This window comes from Myxine glutinosa, chromosome 2 (assembly GCF_964187855.1).
Source record: "Myxine glutinosa chromosome 2, kmMyxGlut1.1, whole genome shotgun sequence".
NCBI lineage: Eukaryota > Metazoa > Chordata > Myxini > Myxiniformes > Myxinidae > Myxine > Myxine glutinosa.
Window position 1 is genome coordinate 180975475 of NC_136262.1, and position 23249 is coordinate 180998723.

Below are 23249 nucleotides of genomic sequence, written 5' to 3' on the forward strand. Positions count from 1 at the left end.
AAATACAGTAGCGCATGCATTTCACTTGCTGATGAGGAGACTAAAGTCAGAAACCCCCCAAAACAAACAACAACTGAAAATGGCTGCAGTAAAGACTTGGCAAAGCATCTCAGGAAGATACCAAGAGTTTGGTGATGTCATTGGGTCACAGGCTCAATGCAGTTATTGCATGCAAGGCAAATGCAACCAAATACTAACCATTATACTACTTTAGCTTACTTAAGTTAATCTGTTCCAATACTTACATGCTTGCCGAAAATGGAGGGGACTGAACATACAAAGTGATTTTGTTTTGCAATGGTAAAACATGTATGCATCAGTGTTGTATCGAGTCCACTTTGCCCGAGTCCGAGTCCAAGCTGTCCGAGTCAAAGTCTAAGTAATGCGGTCTTGAGTCTGAGTACTTGGCATTTTGAGTCCAAGTCCGAGTCCTGTACTGAACATGTATTGGAAAGTGGCAAAAAAACGAATTTATTTGTGTTTTGTGTATTGTGTAAATGAAGACGATTAAATATCAAAACCGACTAACAGTGTACCTTGTTACTTGCATCAAGATTTTATTCCATATTATGGCCCTCTGGCTATAGTTTGCTCATTCGTTCCAGATGGCAAATTTCTGATAGCATACGAATCTTGTCCAGAAAATATTGCAGTAAAAATTTGAATTTATTGTCAACTGTCAAAGTTATGAAAGTCCAAAACAGATCACACAAAAATACCTGAAATTGTTGACATAAATCATTCAAAAACAGTGATTTTAAGTCTGCTTGACTTTCTTAATATATTGCCTGCAAGTTAGATAATTGTGCTACTTTTCAAGTTTTCATAAATATGTTTAAAAAATTTATTATCATATTATCTATGGCTAAACAATTTCAATGACCTAATGACCTAATTTAAATTTACTAATGGATGAACTAATGAAGCTTGGGGTGACCGGTTGCTACTTGCTACCAAGCATAGCTTCACTGCATTTGAGAAAGATCTGTTTACATGGAGTGTCTGCTCCCAGCCTTGCCCGATAAGGGCGCGTAATAAGGCTTCCTCTTGAAAACACTCTTTCCACTGGAGCACTTGAAGCAGGAACACACAGTCCTTTTGAATCTAATCTGTGCAGTTGATGGCACTTGGTTTTGTTTTCCACCCAAAACTGAAGTGCACCACTCCTTTGCTTTGGATCATAGTCCTGTACAGACTCCAAGTATTTTGTCATCCTGATATTGACAGGTCCACTCTCTCCATTACCATTTCTTTTTCTGGCAAATGTCTCATAGTGAGCAAAAATCAGCCGATTACAAAGCCTGGGTCAAGGAGGTCCAGTTTACCAAATTCACATTTGATTGGCCCAGACAAGATGACGTTTTAAATGTTAACCCCAAATCCATCCTCAAGAAAGTCGATTTTGAGGGCCCCCTCCATTCACATTACCTGATGTGCAACAGAAATGGATCGAAGAAGCAATGGAATCTCCGAACAAAATCCCAAGGCTTAAAATTTGGGGATTTGGGGATAAAAAGGCACAGACAGGAACTATCCCCAAATTCTAAGCCTTGGGATTTTGTTCGGAGATTCCATTGCTTCTTCGATCCATTTCTGTTGTACATCAGGTAATGTGAATGGAGGGGGCCCTCAAAATCGACTTTCTTGAGGATGGATTTGGGGTTAACATTTAAAACGTCATCTTGTCTGGGCCAATCAAATGTGAATTTGGTTGTCACCCACCCTCTCCATAAATTTGAACTTCGCTTTTTTTGAGACTTCATTGTCAATGGGTCGTCCAATGTAAAATATACCCCTCGATCGACGATCACAGCGACGATCACAGCTGTGAAATAAATGGCATAATAGCTGTGTGGCTCAAGCGTACGTGCATCATCTTTACCACCATCATTATACGGTGAGGACAATACTTTCCAGGCTTTCCTGTAAACGTAGTCTTTTTTTTCGTTCTTATTGGTGAGAGTTTCCAAGTTATCAATAGTGGCATTGTACCCTTCTGCCATCCTATGCACGAACAATTGCCGCATCTCTGGCGCAAGCATAGATTCCATTTTCTCTTGGAATTGTCTGATGTTCAAACTCAAGATTGAACATTAACCTCGATTACCGGCATGACTTGTATAACCGGTGAATGGCAGGGACATGGTAGGCTGGATTTCAAGTTGCTAAGAACATGCTGTAAATGAGCCCATATTGCCATAGCTCCATGCCAAGTATCTTCACTCGCAGTGTAGTAACGTCAGCAGGTTTGACCAATTTCTGGTCATTCACATTGGCATGGCATGTTTGCAGACTGATTTGTTGGTTATTTCCACCGAAGTGCATTGACATTATTTCAGTCGCTAACTTGCACTCGAAGTTCTCGCAAAAATATATTTGTAGGACTACTTCATCTTGCGTCATTTGTTGTTTGAGGGATCTAATGGCTGTGTACTGGTGGTGGATTATGTAGAAATATGGAGGTCCGTTTCAAGCGAAGCACTCGAGGCACAGAAAATGTCCATCACACTCTCCTTCACATCTACTCTAACTTTCATTTCTTCCCCCTTAGTCGAGACTCTATCTTCTACTTTTGTTACCTTCGCAAAAGCGGAAGGTTATGTTTTGATCGCTGTGTATTTATTTGTATGTCTGTGTGTGTGTGTGTGTGTGTGTGTATGTTATTCGCATAACTCAAAAAGTATTCAACCGAATTGCATGAAATTTGGTGGGATGATTGGTTATTATACGGGACACATTTGATTAGATTTTGGGAGCAATCGGGTCAAAGGTCAGGGGGGTCACGACCTTGCAAAATGTGCGTTTTTTGTCATAACTCGGTCAATTCTTATCCGATTTGCATGAAATCAGCACCAAACTGTTCACTGTTCTGTTCCCTACACTCCCATGCCAAGTACAGAACAGTAGCTGCGGCGAAGGTATGCGCTCTACCGAGTGCCCGTTCTAGTTTACCATTCTTCATCGCAAACATTTGACTTGTCCTTGGGTGTCTCACCCTTAACATATATATTGTTGATGTTATGTTGACACGTTCAACATTCGAAGTTCATGCATACATCTGGATCAGGCAAACATACAATCAATCAGCTATCTCTCTCATATTACTCATCTTCAAAACACCTATTTGATGCAGCTTGTTCGCTGTGTATTGGAAGTTGGTGCAGAATCTACATGCAGTAGGGTCACTCTGTTCAACTGATGGTGGAACAATGAAGAATGGTGTTTGTCTGGTGAACGTCGTGTAGGACACTTTTAATTCAGTGTGTGGATAAAGGAGGCCCTGGTGTAAATTGATCATTGGATTATTTCATGTATCGCTCGACCTTATCTCCTTGTTTTTGGTAATCATTTCCTTATTTCCACCTGCTGACTGACTATTGATATTTTGCTGAAAATTATCCTGGATCAATGTCGCATCACCGACGATTAAGATCACCGTTGACAGATAGCCGAAAGAGTCTTACTCCCGAGGTGGCAGCCAAAAATGGCGGTGATTGCGCGCGCGCGATGGAAGGATGCGAGGCATTCACCTGAATGGAACACGGGTTTATTCCGAAACCACAAAACACGCAAACACGACAGTAAATTCAACAAATATGAATATAATGAAAGTAACCCAAATAATAAAATGAATGCTGAGGTAAACGAATTCCTAACTGAGGTACCTCCACACACACACACAGACAGACTCAAAAACAGACAAGGGGAATGATAAAATCTAATTCCTTTTTGGTGCAGAATCTACATACATTAGGGTCACTTAGCTTTGGTGTCAAGTGGCCCTTTTTGAGGAGAGTGGTGGTGACTAGGCTCAGAGCCTCCCGCTTGATGAGCACACGAGATGGCACCGAGGGCGCCAAGGGTCGCAAGGCAAGTCAGTGAGACGGCCCTCTTTCGTGTCTCTCTGCCGCCCGGGGAAGCACAACGCAGACCCCAGTCCACACAAGCCCAGCAGCTGCCGAAACCTCCCAACCGCAACCAATATCAAGAGCTCCAGGAATGTTGGAAACGCGAATGTGTGGGCATTGGGCCAATGGGAAAAGGGGGGATAGGTTCCTGGCGGTTCCTGGAAGTTCCTGATTCATGGAAAATCCCACGAATATCGAGGAAAATTTTTGAATGTTGGGGCATTGTTTCAATGGAGAAAAGGGGACAGCTAAATGCGGTGGAGTATTTTCATTCTGTACAGTAACTCGCCGGGGGTGACATGTTACGCAGCTGATGGGATAACCCACAAAGCAATGTTCACAGTGAGGATGGTGGGATATCCCACAAAGCTATGTTCACAGTGTGAATGGTGGGATATCCCGCAAAGCAATGTTCACAGTGTGAATGGTGGGATATCCCACAAAGTTTGCTCATAGTGCGGCTAGAATATTTTTATGTGGCTATGAAAAGCCGTGAAAATGCTAAGCACAGGGCTGCAAATATAGAATTAGGTCATGTTCGCGGCTCGTGGAAGATGTTTTTTTAGTACGTGCAGTTGCTTTGTGCGTGGCTGGTGGAAGATACGTTTTGGAACTGTCATGCTCTTGGCTCGTGGATTTTTACGGCGTAGCCCATAGGGCAAAGCTGTCGAGAACAGTGTTTGTCCGCTTGTATGTATGTATGTATGTCCCTTCAAATGTATACCAATCAGAGCTGAGGATCTGGTCACATGACAGGGTGATGTGATTAGGTCTGATGTCATTACAGCGTACGGTGGCTGACTCTCCACAAACAGCCATTTTGATTTATATGTCGTTCATGCTGGACATATTGTTGCGCGAATGCCCTCGGTTAATACCGTGGGCTCGCGGATGGCCAAACAAACTTAAATGGAGGCGTTTATTCAATGACGGACTCTGACCATGCAAGCATGGGAGGAAGAAGGAAGAGGAAGAAGCAGCGAGCTCTTACCTGTAGCGATCTCACCGGCAGTCTTCAACCCTGCAAATTTATCTCAGGAACACGGGAGGTAAAATGTACAAAAATAAAAGATTTATTACGGAACCCAATACAAAGAAACGCGACGGAAGAGCTAGTTCTAAATTGGGACGTCCCCACACAGATTTCAAATACGAGACAAAGGGAGAATGAATTTTAAAAATGTCCCGTCGTGTATTTGTGAATGCGAGCTTATCTGTCTGTCAATGTAGCGTCGTCAGGAATCGTCCAGCTCCGATGTTGGCGCGAAGCAGGCCTCCGTCCGCCTCATTCACGCTCCGCTAGGCCCCGAGCCACCTGTTCAGCGGCACGCCTCGCTTGCCCGCTCGTCAGTCACATGCGAGGTCCCGTTTGCTCATAGAACCAAGCCTCGCTCCAAGCACCAAGCCTCGCTCCAAGCACCAAGCACCAAGAGCCCATGAATAACCCACGAATAACCCACGGGGAAGACGACCCAGAATGCCCACGAACGAGTCCTTTTGTCACCCGCGGTGTGACATCAGTTCTCCTCCTCCACCAACCAGTCCCTCACTTCTTTGTGGTCTTTTCAGCCTTCTGAAGTCACCGGTCCTTCGCCCTCAAATCAGCGACCTGCTTCTAAGTCATGGTTTTGCGCCTTCCGCACTGATTGGCCGAGTGTTCGCACCTTCTGCACTGATTGGCCGAGGTGTCAACGGTCGGTGGCCAATCAGTGTGTCGCTTCCTTCCACCTTCCTTTCACCAATCAGTGGCCAGCCTCTTCCCCAGCCAATCACATGTTCCCTGGGTGTGGTTTCAGCCTGCCTTGCAGGATGTTTGTTGCTATGCCAGCTGGTGATGTGGCTCGCTGCGGCCCCATCGGCGGTGCCTCAATCTGGCTTCCTGCCTGTTCTTCCTGTACGTCTTATTGTGGCAGAGGGGAATTGCTTAATGTGTGCACTAATGGATCTATCTAATGTGTATGAGTGTGTTTCCATAAGGGACACTGGGTTGCTCACATAGGGAACAACACATGAGGGAATTGTACCCATAATCCCTGTACTAATTAGCATGCCCCGCCCCCTCGTGGCGGGGACACAGATACAACTTATTCCGACATACGGCTAAACATAGAACTTATTACAGCTAGATTCCCTATCACGACAGTCGAGCACCTACCTATGCAGATCTACCTGGCTCTAGATATTCCTCTACCCCTAATTCATAACAATATCATCGAACCTGTTGTATATCACAATCGCCATGCTCTATCTTTACGTTTTTGATTCAGTGTGAAACACAAACAAACCGATTGTTAAAATGACCATCAAATATCAAAAGCATCGGCGTTACATCTCTTCCAACAAAACGGTACGTACTCAACCCTTGTGGGTGGGGGGGGGGGGGGGGTATAATCTAGATTACAGTAGATCTTCCCTCGGTTCTGTAAGTAAAACTAGTCTCATGGATGTCTGGATTCCTCCAAATTTCTTTGTTTAATGTTATGAACAGCATTAGCGACTGTTTAAAAAGCTAATCATACGTGTTTGTGGTTTAGAATATTTTACAAGCCCGGTTACGCTGCCGTTAGACTTTCGGTCTTGTTTGTATGCTCTTGAGGAGCGAGGGAGACAGGGTACAGAAATGACAGAGGGTGCAACACCAGAAAGGAGGTGATGAAAGGTGGTGATGAAGGAGGTGGTGAGGTGAAAGGAGGAAGACAGAGACCACCGACCTGCCTGCACTGCAAAAGTGATAGACCCATAGATTCAGCTTCATTGTCAGAGATACCAATTATTCTGAAGGCCTTGGTTTCCATGGGGTCAAGCTGAGCAACGTGTGAGGCAGAGACACCAGCCCAGTGGAGAGAGCAGTTCTCCAAGCTGTAGATGAAGGTCTCATCGAACAGAATACTCCTCGCTCAACAAGACCTCTCAGAACACTGAAATCTGGAAATACCTTGGTGTCACTTTCACAGGTAACACGATGTGGTTTAAGCACCTCAAGTCACTGACAAGGCCAACATAATTCTGGGCTTTGTCAGAAGGAATTTAGATGACTGCAGTCCTAGGTAAAGGCAGCTACCTATAACACCATGGTCGGATCTGTGTTACAGTACACATCAGCAACATTTTTGGGATGCATGTCTCCATGGGATGACATGCCATGGGATGCATGTCTCCAGAAGGATATACAGCAACTAGAATAAGTCCACAGCGAGGCCGCTATAGACATCTGTAGTAATTATCAAGATAGGATGCCAGGATGTGTGCAGTAAATGCTGAGTGACCGCAGATGGAGAAGCCTGGTTGGGCAGGAAGTAAGGCTAACAGGCTTAACATGTTATGTTGTGCAAGATGAATAATGGCTTGGTGGACATCAACAAGTCCAAGTACCGTACTGTATTTACAACATGGTGATGCAAGAACTCGAGCATCTCAGAGCTTTTTCCAAGAAACGATTGACCGTTTGGCAGTCAAACAATATTTCTCTGCTCCCTGACCCTCCATGACCTCTTCATTAGAATAATTCAAACCAGTGAAATGAGATCCAATTCCCATGCACATAATTACCATATAGTCATGAACCTATAACACTTCATGACTGGCCGATTTTTCAGATCTAGAATGGCACTCGGTGGAGGGCATACCTTCGCCAAGCTGAACAGTTTACATTTTTGTATCCCACTGATGGGCTGATTCTGCATCCGGGACCATTCGTCCTTGTCACACACCAACATCGAATCGGCTTGTTTCTTCTTTTCACCGACCCAATTCATCCCCCAAGTGTTGTCAAAACTCGTCCGAGTGCAAAAATATCGTGGTGTATATCGTTTTTGGCCCCATCTCTCTATGGTGAAGAATTACTTTAAAATGTAAAAACTCCAGATTCAAATCATCACTAAAATCGAATCAATTCGGCCTTGTTACAGACGCAACTTGTCCATCACATTTACTCCAAATCTGTCCACAAGCTTTTGAGACATCAGGCTCACAAACTGACAGACAGACAGGGTTCAAAACATAACATCCGTCCACCTTGGGTGGTGGAGGTAATGATAATTAATAATTAAGCAGTGTCACATGGTCTCTCATTCGATACTATAACTTGTAATTTACAAACTTATTTGCGATGCCATAAAAATCACTTTTACCCATTTTAACACGTGACAATGTGAAGATGGATGATTTTCGTAATCTTATCTATCTATAATTCCACCAATCTCTGTGTGTATGTTTGTTTGTACGTTTGTTTGTTTGTTTGTATGTCTGTGACCGCTGTTTCTCGACAACTACCGGTCCGATATACTTGAAACTTGCCAGGTATATTGCTGGGGACCCGAGGATGTGCCTTTTCAAGGTTTTAAATTAATCGCAGAAGTAGTTACCGAGCTATGTCCAAAAAACGATTCAACCAATCAGAGAGCAGCGAGCTATCACGTGTGCCGAACGTGGCGAACACACTCTGCCTCGGATGGCACATTTGAGAGCGTATTCATTTATTTCCCGTCGGCAAACTATGTTGCCGTTAAACTATGTTTTAAAACTAATTATAAAACTAATTAAAACTAATTTGCGATTCATCGTAACTGCGATTTGCGAACTTCCGGACAGTCAAATGAGGACGTCACTTCCGGACTTACGTAGCGGCTAGCGGGCGCCATTTGGAGGAGCTGGGAGGACTCAGTCGTGATAGAGTGAGCCTGAGTGAGTATATCAAGACAAGAACAAGATCTAGAAGGAGGTATGTACGGTGCGATTCATATAATATATTGTTTAGTTATCGTCGATGAGGAATTTGGGGGCCCGATTAACTGCAGCGCCATCCGAGCTGCGGCGTCGGGACGATACATTCATTGTACGGTAACATCACGCACTTACGGGCACGTCCTATATATATAGTACGGGCATGCCCTAGTTATATATAATAGAGCAAACGTATATGGTTATGTTTATTTTATTTATTTATTATTATTTTTATTTTTTTTTGTATACTGAATCGAGGCTCGTGAAAGAGCTAACATTTATTTCACAAACATATATATGCGACCAAAACGTCTTCTTCTTCTTTAAATAAAATTAACACCCAAAAACACAGTCCGTGAACTCTTAATTACGTTTAGACTGCTGAGACCTTTGACGACCCCTTAAGTCCCCCCAAGACCCTTAGGGCCACCAAGACCCCTGAAGACCCAAAATACCCTGAAGACCCAAAACACCCAAAAGCCCCTGAAGACCCTGAAAACCCAAAACACCCAAAATACCCTTAAACGCCCATATGATACAAAAGACCCTGAAGACCCTAAACACTCTGAAGACCCCGAAGACCCAAAACACCCCGAAGACCCAAAACACCCAAAATACCCTTAAAGGCCCAGAGGATCCAAAAGACCCTGAAGACCCAAAGGGTCCTGAAAACCCAAAACACCATGAAGACCCAAAATACACCGACATGGTTAAAGATGCGTATCCCTCTGAAACGACGTGTGGTGAGGCGTGCGGAGCGCGACGCTTTAAGGGCCACTATTATCCCACCTTGTGGGTTCGGCCGTGGAAAACTTGGGCCAAGTCTTTCATGAACAGGCCTGGCCTGACGTTCGCTTAGTGAGGGCAGGAATTTGGAATTTGGCCCAACTATTTACTCTTTGCGAAGGACACCATGGGATCTTTAACGTCCACCAACCCATGCTGGCAGACGGGACTCCTGGTTTAACGTCTATCCAAGGGACAGCACACACATTGATGAATCACTAAACTGACAGTTTATAGCTGAGTCTGGATTCAAACCCCGGCTAGACAGCTTAGAGCCGATGGTGCGTACCTCTAGGGCCTAGGCCATCCTGTCATCCCTAAATCAGTACAACTAGGTGGAAACCAATCCCGCTGGCAATAAATAGTGCGCATCATAAAACTCGGATCATCAACTGAATCACTTACAGACTTAACTCTATACACGTTACACGAGACCTACAGACCTAACTCTATACACCTTACACTAGACCTACAGACTTAACTCTATACACCTTACGCTAGACCTACAGACTTAACTCCATACACGTTACACTAGACCTACAGACTTAACTCTATACACGTTACACTAGACCTACAGACTTAACTCTATACACGTTACACTAGACCTACAGACTTAACTCTATACACGTTACACTAGACCTACAGACTTAACTCTATACACGTTACACTAGACCTACAGACTTAACTCTATACACCTTACACTAGACCTACAGACTTAACTCTATACACCTTACACTAGACCTACAGACTTGACTCTATACACATTATGCTAGACCTACAGACTTAACTCTATACACCTTACACTAGACCTACAGACTTAACTCTATACACCTTACACTAGACCTACAGACTTAACTCTATACACGTTACGCTAGACCTACAGACTTAACTCCATACACGTTACACTAGACCTACAGACTTAACTCTATACATGTTACACTAGACCTACAGACTTAACTCTATGCACCTTACACTAGACCTACAGACTTAACTCTATACATGTTACACTAGACCTACAGACTTAACTCTATACACCTTACACTAGACCTACAGACTTAACTCTATACACGTTACACTAGACCTACAGACTTAACTCTATACACGTTACACTAGACCTACAAACTTAACTCTATACATGTTACACTAGACCTACAGACATAACTCTATTCACGTTACACTAGACCTACAGACTTAACTCTATACACCTTACACTAGACCTACAGACTTGACTCTATACACGTTACACTCAACCTACAGACTTAACTCTATACACCTTACACTAGACCTACAGACTTAACTCTATACACCTTACATTAGACCTACAGACTTAACTCTATACACGTTACGCTAGACCTACAGACTTAACTCTATACACCTTACACTAGACCTACAAACTTAACTCCATACATCTTACACTAGACCTACAGACTTAACTCTATGCACCTTACACTAGACCTACAGACTTAACTCTATACACGTTACACTAGACCTACAGACTTAACTCTATACACCTTACACTAGACCTACAGACTTAACTCTATACACGTTACACTAGACCTACAGACTTAACTCTATACACGTTACACTAGACCTACAGACTTAACTCTATACATGTTACACTAGACCTACAGACATAAATCTATTCACGTTACACTAGACCTACAGACTTAATTCTATACACCTTACACTAGAGTGACTAGACCTACAGACTTGACTCTATACACGTTACGCTCGACCTACAGACTTAACTCTATACACCTTACACTAGACCTACAGACTTAACTCTATACACCTTACATTAGACCTACAGACTTAACTCTACACACGTTACACTAGACCTACAGACTTAACTCTATACACCTTACACTAGACCTACAGACTTAACTCTATACACGTTACACTAGACCTACAGACTTAACTCTATACACGTTACGCTAGACCTACAGACTTAACTCTATACACGTTACACTAGACCTACAGACTTAACTCTATACATGTTACACAGACCTACAGACTTAACTCTATACACGTTACACTAGACCTACAGCCCTAAGATTAGTGACGGTGTAATGATGCTGCCACTCCGCTGTGAAGTACATTACATATCCTGCGGCTTTTGTTTTATATTTGGACATCTAAACTGGTTAACTAGTCATATGCAAGTGTAAGTTTATTAAGCATAGCACGGGGTACATCGGTTCCTCGTACAATGGATTGCTCATCCATATTTCTGTGTAAGAGAGGATCGTTACTGCCGATTTCTAAAATAACCAATTGATCACAGAAGCCATTTTATCTTCACTGGAGCACGTGTCGCAAATTAGCATTGATTGAAAACTGTAACCAATTTGTTTGGCGAGATTCACCTGTTCATTTGTATTTGCTTACGAGCATTGAATTGTAATGATAATAAATCGATCGTACAATGAAACGACCAAAATCTCCCCTCTGATATAATGAATAATCCCGATAGTCATTTTGTTTGCGTGTTTTGACATCCGCATTGGGTCGATATCCACATTGGGTATAGTCTAGTAGGAAGACTAGGTCCCCCTGCACCCCCCGGAGATATACTTCTAATCAGTGTTTCTAGATTGGAAAAAATGTGTAGAAAATGACTAGCTATGGCCCCAAGCTGAAAAAATGTCCCACATACCATTTTTATGCAAATTACTGCTGCCATTATCAAAAAAACGATTTTTGACATATCTCAGCCAATATTGCAGATAATTGAAAAATGAAGGTGTCTAGACCCATGTTTTGAAGGGCATAGATCATGATAGAACTATTCATAACATGATTACATGTGTCTATGGTATACTAGTATGCTAATTAGTGCTTTATTTACAAAATAATCACAGTTTTACGAAATAATAGACTCATATTAAGGTCCGTCTACACAGACGTTAACACAAAGTTTTATTTTTCTAAATATTACAACTGTCAAAATAGTCCTAGCACTCAATGTGACCACTCTTCTCTTGCTTGTTTTAGATAAACATCATTAGCATTAGTGATTCTACACTGAGTCAGTCATCATCATTTTCATCGAAATCGTCAGAGTCAAACTCTTCTTCTCCTTCCTCTTCCTCCTCCTCTTCGTGCTCTCCTGTGTTCAGAAGATCCACCAGTGAGGTTGGTAGGATGGGACCACTGGACCACATTGGTTTCAACAGTCCTTCATCAGTCCTTATCCATCCTTGCTCCTCATAAGGTTTTGGCTTTTCGATGATAGGTTGATCGGCTCTTTTGTACAATGCTACGCGGTGGTTCACACGCTGGATGTGCGGCTTCAGGGCAGACTGGCATGGAGGAAGGCGAGCCAGATCAACCTTGGACTTGGATGTGAGGGTCTTGTCCTCTCCCACCATTTTTCGTAGCAGCTTGGCACGGACAATGTCCACTGATGACTCGCGACTCTGGCCGTACATCACACAGGTGAATTTTTCTAACTGCCTCTCCACCTCAGGGTTGGCATCCCAGTTGTCACCCAGTTCACCGAATGCCCTGTGAAACCTGGGATTCTTCTCCAGCTTTTTCAAGGGCCCGACTTTTCCCTTCCCTTTGAAGGCACTGGTGCAGTCTTCTCCGCTGAACACATAGTACCCCAGGAGAGTGGCACAGTAGTCCTCTCCCAGGGATTCTGCCAGCTCAGAGACGTTGACAAGTTGGCGATGCTTCCCTGACCCTGTATCCAGGTACACCGTCAGCTTGATGTTGTGGGCATGGTGGAGCAGGATCAGGAGGATGTCTGTGTCCGGTGTTCTGACTACAGCGTTCTTGTATCCGATGGTAGCAGCATGATGGAGGTACAGAACCACCCTGGTATCAGTCTCTTCCTGGTTGCTGTAGATCGTGGGGAGTTCACGTACCTCGACCTGAAACACAAAAAGGCACCGCATTTCAATCACGTGCAGTAGTCGACTGTTGATTTGCTGGGTGGGGGAGAACCAGTTGCAGAGGTGAAACCCCCTAGCCCAGGCACAGGCTGCAGGCCACAGCTTCCGATGTATCTGATGAAGAGCCAGATGTAGTACTCTTGCATCGTAGTGGCATAGACTGTGTCATTCTCTGCTGGCGGTGTGAATGATGAGCCTTCAGGGAACTTCGGGCCAACGCGAGTAAAGTGCAAGGGTGGGAGAGTTTTTGGTGTGTCGACCTTCAGGCTACGCTGTTGTGACCTATTGATGGTAGGTAGCATTCGGTCCTTGCTGCTCTCGAACCCGGGCTTGACCTCCTGCACCATGATTCCTCCAGCACTGTTTACAATGTTGCTGCCGTGCACACTGGTAGTGGTTTTATTCAAGTTGTCCCACTCACAGTGGAATACAAGGTTGCCCTCTCCTGTCACAATTTGTGGTGTACGATAAGTTGAGACTTCATCCAGGACCTTGGCGAGAGCAGTTTCCAACTCCAAGGCGAAATCGTAGCTCTCAGAGTGTCCAAGCCTGTGTAGTATTGTGGTGAGCTGTTTGCTTCGGAACAGGTGCCTTACAGTCACACAGAGGAGAATGTGCTTTGGTAACTTCCATTTTCCATCTGACACTGCACGGCACAGATCTTGTCCAATGGAGAAGACCAGACGCTTCACCTTTTCTGTCTCGATGCCCTCCTTGCCAGTCATTAGCACGCTGAGAAAGCGGACAAGGTCTGGAGGTAGGATGTCTTCAGGATTGAGCTCCATGTCTTCAGCTGTTGGTGGCCATGGTTGGTCTTTACACTCTCTGAAAGCCTGTAGAATACCCTGGCGAAGTTGGAGGGCAACATTTTGGTTCTTGTTTGTGCTTCCGAGTGTGAATGCTCGTGCGAGAGCATTGGAAACTGTTATGTTTGAGCTGTGCACAAGCCAGAAAGAAATGACATCACATTTGTCATGATCAACCTTCGTGAAGTGGATATGCTCCTTGATTGGGTCATTCTGTAGGCGTTTCAGTAGTTTCTCTGACCGATAATTTGAGTTCTCATATCCATTCAGTTTCAGTTCCTCGACATAGAGCAAGCGCAAGGAAGAAAGCTGTAGAACTTTATTCTGCTGGATGACCTGGGTTTGAATGTGTTCCAGTACTGAGTTGAATGCCTTTTCATGGGCGGCTGACATGCAAGCCTGCTCCTTTGGTGCTTCGGCTCTGTGAATCGCACGCTCATAGTTGTAGAATGCTGTGCGGAAAGCTTTAAAACATGACGGATGGTGTTTGGCCTCACATGCAAAGAGGTCTTTGTTTTTCACCTTTCGATGGAGTCGATAGAGACCCATTTTCTCAGCCCGTGTTTCGATTTGCTCCCATGCATTTTCTTTGTTTTTAAAGGATGGGAAGGTTGTAGGCCTCTCAGTATTGCGATGAGCATCTTTGGTCTCAACTTTCTCACAAAATATACACTCTGGCGGGAAGATGGGTTCAGCAGAACCTCCTGGTTTACGAGGAGAGTGATGCCATGATGAGGTTGATGGCCCTGGTTCTGTATCATCTCCCAGACGATGAAAGTGGCGGACAAAGTGCTTATAACACTTGCTGTGATATCCTACTCTTTCTAGGTCATCAGGAAGAGTTGCCGGGATCTGATCACATACTGATTGCATACGACATGGGGAGTCATGCGGTTGGTTGAGACGTCTATCCCGGATCTTTTGAAGCAGTTGCAGTTTTTCTGAAGCAGATCCTTTAATTTTACGGAGGGGCGTGAAATCCCCATGATCAGACATGGATGGTACATGAAGGATGCATGTAGGAGGAGAGCTTTGGGCTGCAGGTTCTACACTCCGTTTTCTTTTGGGCATGCTTGCTGTTGATGTCTACCATCACTGTTAAATGACAAATAAGAAATCACGAATGATGTTAAAAGTGCCTGTGAAAGGAGGCTCTGAGTTTTCAGTGAGGTAACAGAGGTTCTGAGTCATGTTCTACACTAGGGTACTTTTTAGCTGACTAAACCATGTTTAGTGGCATCAAAAGTGCTAATAGCTAAAACATCTAAATTCTTCCACACTAACGTTAGCTATCTAGGCCAATGAAACATTGTGCTAAGTTACTGTAGCTAGCTCAGCTGTCGTGCCTCTTTCTGGTTCAATTCATATACAGAAGTCAACAGATATGTCTCATGTTTGGCATTAACAAAAGTTTAAGTTACACCGACATTAGGAACATACTGTACATAGATGAGGCTAGCTTTAACGTTAGCTAACATGGTGCTAGCTGGCTCAGCTGTTATTCTGCCTGTTTATGATTTCATGCAGAAACTGAAGTCAAGAGTGTGAGTAACATTATAGTTAGCATCTTACCTGGCTAGATTGGAGGATGAATACCAAGAACAACACACAGATGGAATGGAAGACTGAACTTTCAACTGAGGTATTCAATAACATCAACGTTACCAATTGATACGAGCGCGCGACATTACCAATTGATACGAGCGCGCGAGCGCGCATGTTACATGGATGGAAATGTAAAATGGCAGCTATAGCAGCACTAATTTGGATCTCTAGTCTGTCATTTCTGCACTGTGATTGGATAACATAAAAAAATATGTTTGGGAGTTAACAGCAGGAGTTGGTAGATTTTACGTGGGCTGGGTGAGAAACCTTTAAATAAGCAAGTGAAAATCTCTCGCAATACAAAGTCAATGGTGGGAAGAAAAGTTGAGTGGTACCAATGTTACTGCCAATGTCCCGCCCCTATGCAAGACTCAGGAGCATCTTGTTGACATTTAACCTTGAAAATACCTGGGTTTAGACCCCTTATGTACCATGTTAAGTTATCTGCAGTATTAACGTATCCTTATCATTTGTAAAACTGATTATTTTGTAATTACAGCATTAATATGCATACTAGTATACCATAGACACATGTAATCATGTTATGAATAGTTCTATCATGATCTATGCCCTTCAAAACATGGGTCTAGACACCTTCATTTTTCAATTATATCTGCAATATTGGCTGAGATATGTCAAAAATCGTTTTTTTGATAATGGCAGCAGTAATTTGCATAAAAATGGTATGTGGGACATTTTTTCAGCTTGGGGCCATAGCTAGTCATTTTCTACACATTTTTTCCAATCTAGAAACACTGATTAGAAGTATATCTCCGGGGGGTGCAGGGGGACCTAGTCTTCCTACTAGACTAGTACCTTGGGTAATTGGAGTGATGCAGCATCCTCCTTCGGTCATGTTGAGGTTATAAGGGTTGCCCACTCTATGTCGGGTGCATTCTGTGCACCTCGTTTGTCAGTATTTCCAATGCGGTGATCAACAGTTTGCCCATAACCCGTCTGATGGGAAAGTACCTCAGACATAGAGAGTGTTATCAGGTGGTTATCAGGTGGTTATCAGGTTTAGACATGACGCAGCTTACCATTACAATGTACGAAGTGTCTGTGCCTGTGAGGTGGTGGACATGCCTTGTAGCCCAGGGATAAGGGAAGCTGATGAATTAGCTCGCAATGAGGTTTAATGTTCATTATGTTTCTTTGGGTATGTTTGATCCTATCATTACCTCCGTCACCAAAGGTGGGTGGAGGTTATGTTTTCACCCCTGTCTGTTTGTCTGTCTGTCCGTTTGTGAACAAAATATCTCAAAAAGTTGTGGACGGATTCGGACTAAATTTGGCAGAGAGGTAGCGTATGTGACAAGGACGAAATGATTAGATGTTGGTGAAGATCCAGATTCGGATCCGGCTACTATAATTTTTTAAGTGATTCTTCACCATTGGGAGATAGGGCGAAAAACGATACATAGCAGGATGTCTCAAAAAGTTGTGGACGGATTTGGACGAAACTTGCTGGACAGGTTGGGTGTCTGACAAGGACAAATAGATTCAATTTTGTTGAAGATCTGAATATGGATTCGGATATGAGAATTATTTAATTTTTTAAGTGACTTCACCATTGAGTGATAGGTCCAAAAACGATACATAGCAGGTTATCTCCAAAAGTTGTGGATAGATTTGGACGAAACTTGTTGGACAGGTTGTGTGCATGACAACGACGATTCGAAATCTATTTTGGTGAAAATCCGGATCCGGATCCAGCTCGTAGAATTTTTAAAGTGATTCTTCACCATTGAGTGATATGGCCAACCAGGCGCAGGTTTGCTCTCTACTGAGTGCCGTTCTAGTTACTCCCACCAGGGAGTAATGCATTCGATCGTGTCCGTGTGTGTGTGGGTGTGTGTGTGTATGTGTGTGTGTGTGTGTGTTCGTGTGTTTGTGTGTTCATGAACAAGATATCTGGAAAAGTTCTGAACGAATTTGGATGAAAGTTGGTGGGATGATTGCCCTTGGGATAAGGAGCAATTGATTAGTTTTTGGTGAAGCTCAGGATATTATTCCGGATCCAGGGATTTTTTGGGGGATTTTTTTTACCATTGGAAGATAGGGCTCTTTTTTTTTTAACATTATCTTCTATACAGTACGTATCAAAAAAAAGGTAATCCGAATTCAAGGGGTTAATATGCAAATGTTATTTAGTATGACAATTCACATGTGGTTTACCAATCATGAGGAGATCCTCAGCTTTCCATTGATGCCTTTCATGCATCATTGCTGTCACACATGACCGAGTACATGTTCATTGAAAATGACAAGTTCAAATCGCATTTTTACAAGTTTGGCTAATCGGTGCAAGACAGTTTGAAATGGACTCATTACTTGTCAACTGCCAAGTTGAATATGTAAAATTGTTAAGCTGGTCTGGTAATCGTCGGTTACGTCATCCTTTGTTTAAGATGGGTATTTAAGATGGGCCTACAGTATATGGGTTTAGAGACAGTCTGAGTCATTGAAAAGATGGTTCAACTTACAACTGAACAGCGGACCTTCGTGGTTACAACCTTTCACCAAACTGGAAGTTTGCAGCGAACTCGTGATTCGTTCAGGGAACGTTTCCCAGAACGGGAGCCTCCAGCATCCAAAACCATCTGGGCGAAAGTTAGAAAATACCAAGAGCATGGCACTAGCCTCAACCGCAACAAGGAGAATTCTGGTAGGAGGCGCACTGGGCGATCGGAAATGAGCATTGCAGCAGTAAGGCAGCAAGTTTTAGAGCATTGGTTGGCTGGACACGAGGCGGAACGGACGCCATTTGGAAGAGCTGAGAGGACTCAGTCGTGATAGAGTGAGCCTGAGTGAGTATATCAAGACAAGAACAAGATCTAGAAGGAGGTATGTACGGTGCGATTCATATAATATATTGTTTAGTTATCGTCGATGAGGAATTTGGGGTCGGAATGGGTGATCGGCCTGGGTGACTTGGTCTCGACTAGATGCTAGGCCGCACCTCATTTTGTTAAATAAAGTGGTCACAAAATATTTTTTGATGGTTTTAATGCTTATCATTAGATGCAGAACGTTCGTAGTGAGGTATAGATATATGGATTGACATCGGATGGCATGGGATTTGGGATTTAGGAACTCCGGGGTTTTTTCATTAGGAATATATGCGATTTGCTCTTGGAGGCCCTCGAGAGTGAACGGGGACGCGGATCTTAATTCTGTTTTCAGATTTTGCAGTCGCTAGATTAGCTTAACACTCAATAGAACGGGACCCGCGAAATTTCGGGGATTTTTGGTGAAATTACCTCGGGGTAAAGTTACATAGGAAAGCCCCATGTTAAATCTTCGTTGCCGAAGGACTTTATTTTTTGCGAAATTCATCCTGACTTCGCCTCTCGGAGGATACAGGGGTATCTGTGGATAACGGGAACCTTTATTTGGCGAAATTCGGACTGATATTGACCGAGTTATTCAAAATATTAACTTATATCAAATAAATCTTTTGTGATTTTGTATTTTGCGCACCTGTATCGTTGGAGGTATTGACTTATATAGGGTTGGTTTTCTAAAGCTTATATCAGAATATTAACTTATATCAAATGGGTCTTTTGAGGGGAAAGTGTGATGACGTCACCACGTCACGCGGCACGAATGCGCGCCTGTGTCGTTGGAGATACTGACTTCTATAGGGAGGCCCCATCACCCTCCCCCATCACCCTCCCCCATCACCCTGCCATCACCCTCCCATCACCCTGCCATCACCCTCCCATCACCCTCCCATCAGCCTCCCATCACCCTCCCATCACCCTGCCATCACCCTCCCCCATCACCCTGCCATCACCCTCCCACCACCCTGCCATCACCCTCCCACCACCCTCCCATCACCCTGCCATCACCCTCCCATCACCCTTTATTGGACCATTTAACTTCTGTAGGGTTGGTTTTCTAAGGTTTATATCAAAATATCAAATAAATCTTTTAAGGTGAAAGCGCGATGACGTCACCACGTCACGCGGCACGAATGCGCACCTGTGTCGTTGGAGGTATTGACTTATTTCGGGTTGGTTTTCTAAGGCTGTAGGCCGCACCTCATTTTGTCAAATAAAGTGGTATTCGGGTGGTTCCGGTATTTGGGACCGCAGGGACGGAAAGTGCAGGTACGGGGTGCTTGGCACTCCCCAGCCGGCCCGCTCTGAAGGTTCGGATCGGGACACCGGGATTCATTCCGGTCGCCCGGTCGGCCCGGAGGTGGGGGTGCGGGGCCTGTCACGGAACGTCAAAACAAACTCCTCCCTCCCATCCCATCACCCTCCCATCACCCTCCCATCACCCTCCCATCACCCTGCCCCATCACCCTCCCCCATCACCCTCCCCCATCACCCTGCCATCACCCTCCCATCACCCTGCCATCACCCTCCCATCACCCTGCCATCACCCTCCCATCACGCTGCCATCACCCTCCCCCATCACCCTCTGCCATCACCCTCCCATCACCCTGCCATCACCCTCCCATCACCCTCCCATCACCCTTTATTGGACCATTTGACTTCTGTAGGGTTGGTTTTCTAAGGCTTATATCAAAATATCAATTTATATCAAATAAATCTTTTAAGGTGAAAGCGCGATGACGTCACCACGTCACGCGGCACGAATGCGCGCCTGTGTCGTTGGAGGTATTGACTTATATAGGGTTGGTTTTCTAAGGCTGTAGGCCGCACCTCATTTTGTCGAATAAAGTGGTATGCGGGTGGTTCCGGTATTTGGGACCGCCGGGTGACACCGTCACAATTTCGGTCTTCGAGGCCGGCCGATAGGCACAGTGTGACCGGAAGGGACGAGGTTCTCCTGACCACGTGGCCCTTGACTTGGTTTGTCCGCACAATGTGGGCGCTTGCAGGATGAACTTTAGCCGGGGAGCGTTTGGGCGCCCCGGTCTGATACTGCCGCCCACGCGCAGAACAACTTGTGAGTGCATGTGGGTCCCGGCGGTCCCACTGGCCTAGCGCTACCATGTTTAGACAGCGACCTCCGTCCCCGGGCACCACGTCTGACTCTCTTATTCAGGGAGCATGGCGACGTGGGCACGGTAGGACACCCGCGGAGCCCCGGCGGACCGGGGACGCGCGAGCCTACGCGTTAGCATGCTACGGCGGAATCAACGGCTTCGGCCACGGCCGAGCCGATACTCGGCCCGGTCGCCCGGAAATGAACTGGTTCGACGCCCGCGCTAGAGAGGTCGCGGGCGACTGAGATGTATTAACAAATTAGTTAATTAATTTGAGACGTCCGATTTCTAGTGTTTGGAATTTGGAAGAGCTTGACCCTAGCCTTTCCCTTGCGAGGGCAAGGAGGAACTTAACACTTGACACTTAAGCTTAGTTTGAAGTACACCCTGCCAGCGCTCCCGGTGGGACGGCAGGGCAACCAGAAGGGACGAGGTTCTCCTGACCACGTGGCCCTCGATCTGGGAAGCGAGAGGCGTTCCATTAGTGGACGCGCCCCTCACGCCCGACTTTTGGGCGGCCCCGGCAGGCCGTTTGTTTTGACGTTCCGTGACAGGCCCCGCACCCCCACCTCCGGGCCGACCGGGCGACCGGAATGAATCCCGGTGTCCCGATCCGAGCCTTCAGAGCGGGCCGGCTGGGGAGTGCCAAGCACCCCGTACCTGCACTTTCCGTCCCTACGGTCCCAAATACCGGAACCACCCGCATACCACTTTATTCGACAAAATGAGGTGCGGCCTACAGCCTTAGAAAACCAACCCTATATAAGTCAATACCTCCAACGATACAGGCGCGCATTCGTGCCACGTGACGTGGTGACGTCATCGCGCTTTCACCTTAAAAGACTTATTTGATATAAGTTAATATCCTGATATAAGCCTTAGAAAACCAACCCTATAGAAGTGAAATGGTCCAATAAAGGGTGATGGGAGGGTGATGGGAGGGTGATGGGAGGGGAAGTGAAATGGTCCAATAAAGGGTGATGGGAGGGTGATGGGAGGGTGATGGGAGGGTGATGGCAGGGTGATGGCAGGGTGATGGGGCAGGGTGATGGGGGAGGGTGATGGGGCCTCCCTAAAGAAGTCAGTACCTCCAACGACACAGGCGCGCATTCGTGCCGCGTGACGTGGTGACGTCATCGCGCTTTCACCTTAAAAGATTTATTTGATATAAATTGATATTTTGATATAAGCCTTAGAAAACCAACCCTATAGAAGTCAAATGGTTCAATAAAGGGTGATGGGAGGGCGATGGGAGAGTGATGGCAGGGTGATGGGAGGGTGATGGCAGGGTGATGGCCGGGTGATGGGAGGGTGATGGCAGGGTGATGGCATTTTATTTTCACCACTTCAAATCGACCGAATTTCACCAAATAAGATACCACACTCGCTGCACTGATGTCATTTTTACGGCAAAAGTGAAAACCAACCCTACAGAAGTCAAATGGTCCAATAAAGGGTGATGGGAGGGTGATGGGAGGGTGATGGCAGGGTGATGGGAGGGTGATGGGAGGGTGATGGCAGGGTGATGGGGGAGGGTGATGGCAGGGTGATGGGAGGGTGATGGCAGGGTGATGGCAGGGTGATGGCAGGGTGATGGGGGAGGGTGATGGGGGAGGGTGATGGGGCAGGGTGATGGGGCAGGGTGATGGGAGGGTGATGGAGAGGGTGATGGGAGGGTGATGGGAGGGTGATGGGATGGGAGGGAGGAGTTTGTTTTGACGTTCCGTGACAGGCCCCGCACCCCCACCTCCGGGCCGACCGGGCGACCGGAATGAATCCCGGTGTCCCGATCCGAATCTTCAGAGCGGGCCGGCTGGGGAGTGCCAAGCACCCCGTACCTGCACTTTCCGTCCCTACGGTCCCAAATACCGGAACCACCCGCATACCACTTTATTCGACAAAATGAGGTGCGGCCTACAGCCTTAGAAAACCAGCCCTATATAAGTCAATACCTCCAACGACACAGGCGCGCATTCGTGCTGCGTGACGTGGTGACGTCATCGCGCTTTCACCTTAAAAGACTTATTTGATATTAGTTAATATCTTGATATAAGCCTTAGAAAACCAACCCTATAGAAGTCAAATGGTCCAATAAAGGGTGATGGGAGGGTGATGGGAGGGTGATGGGAGGGTGATGGCAGGGTGATGGGAGGGTGATGGCAGGGTGATGGGGGAGGGTGATGGGGCCTCCCTATAGATTTTTCGGGTGACACCGTCACAATTTCGGTCTTCGAGGCCGGCCGATAGGCACAGTGTGACCGGAAGGGACGAGGTTCTCCTGACCACGTGGCCCTTGACTTGGTTTGTCCGCACAATGTGGGCGCTTTCAGGATGAACTTTAGCCGGGGAGCGTTTGGGTGCGTGGCGCCTTTGGGCGCCCCGGTCTGATACTGCCGCCCACGCGCAGAACAACTTGTGAGTGCACGTGGGTCCCGGCGTTCCCACTGGCCTAGCGCTACCATGTTTAGACAGCGAGATCCGTCCCCGGGCACCGGTACCTACTCCCGGAAGTCGAGAGATAAGCGGCGCCAGGCACGGTAGGACACCCGCGGAGCCCAGG

At 45.7% G+C, this 23249-nt stretch overlaps 1 protein-coding gene across 4 annotated transcripts in view; it reads left to right on the plus strand.

The window, feature by feature from the left end:
• Window positions 1-23249, plus strand: part of PARG (poly(ADP-ribose) glycohydrolase) — a 164055-nt gene that overhangs the window by 36298 nt on the left and 104508 nt on the right. The window lies entirely within an intron of this gene.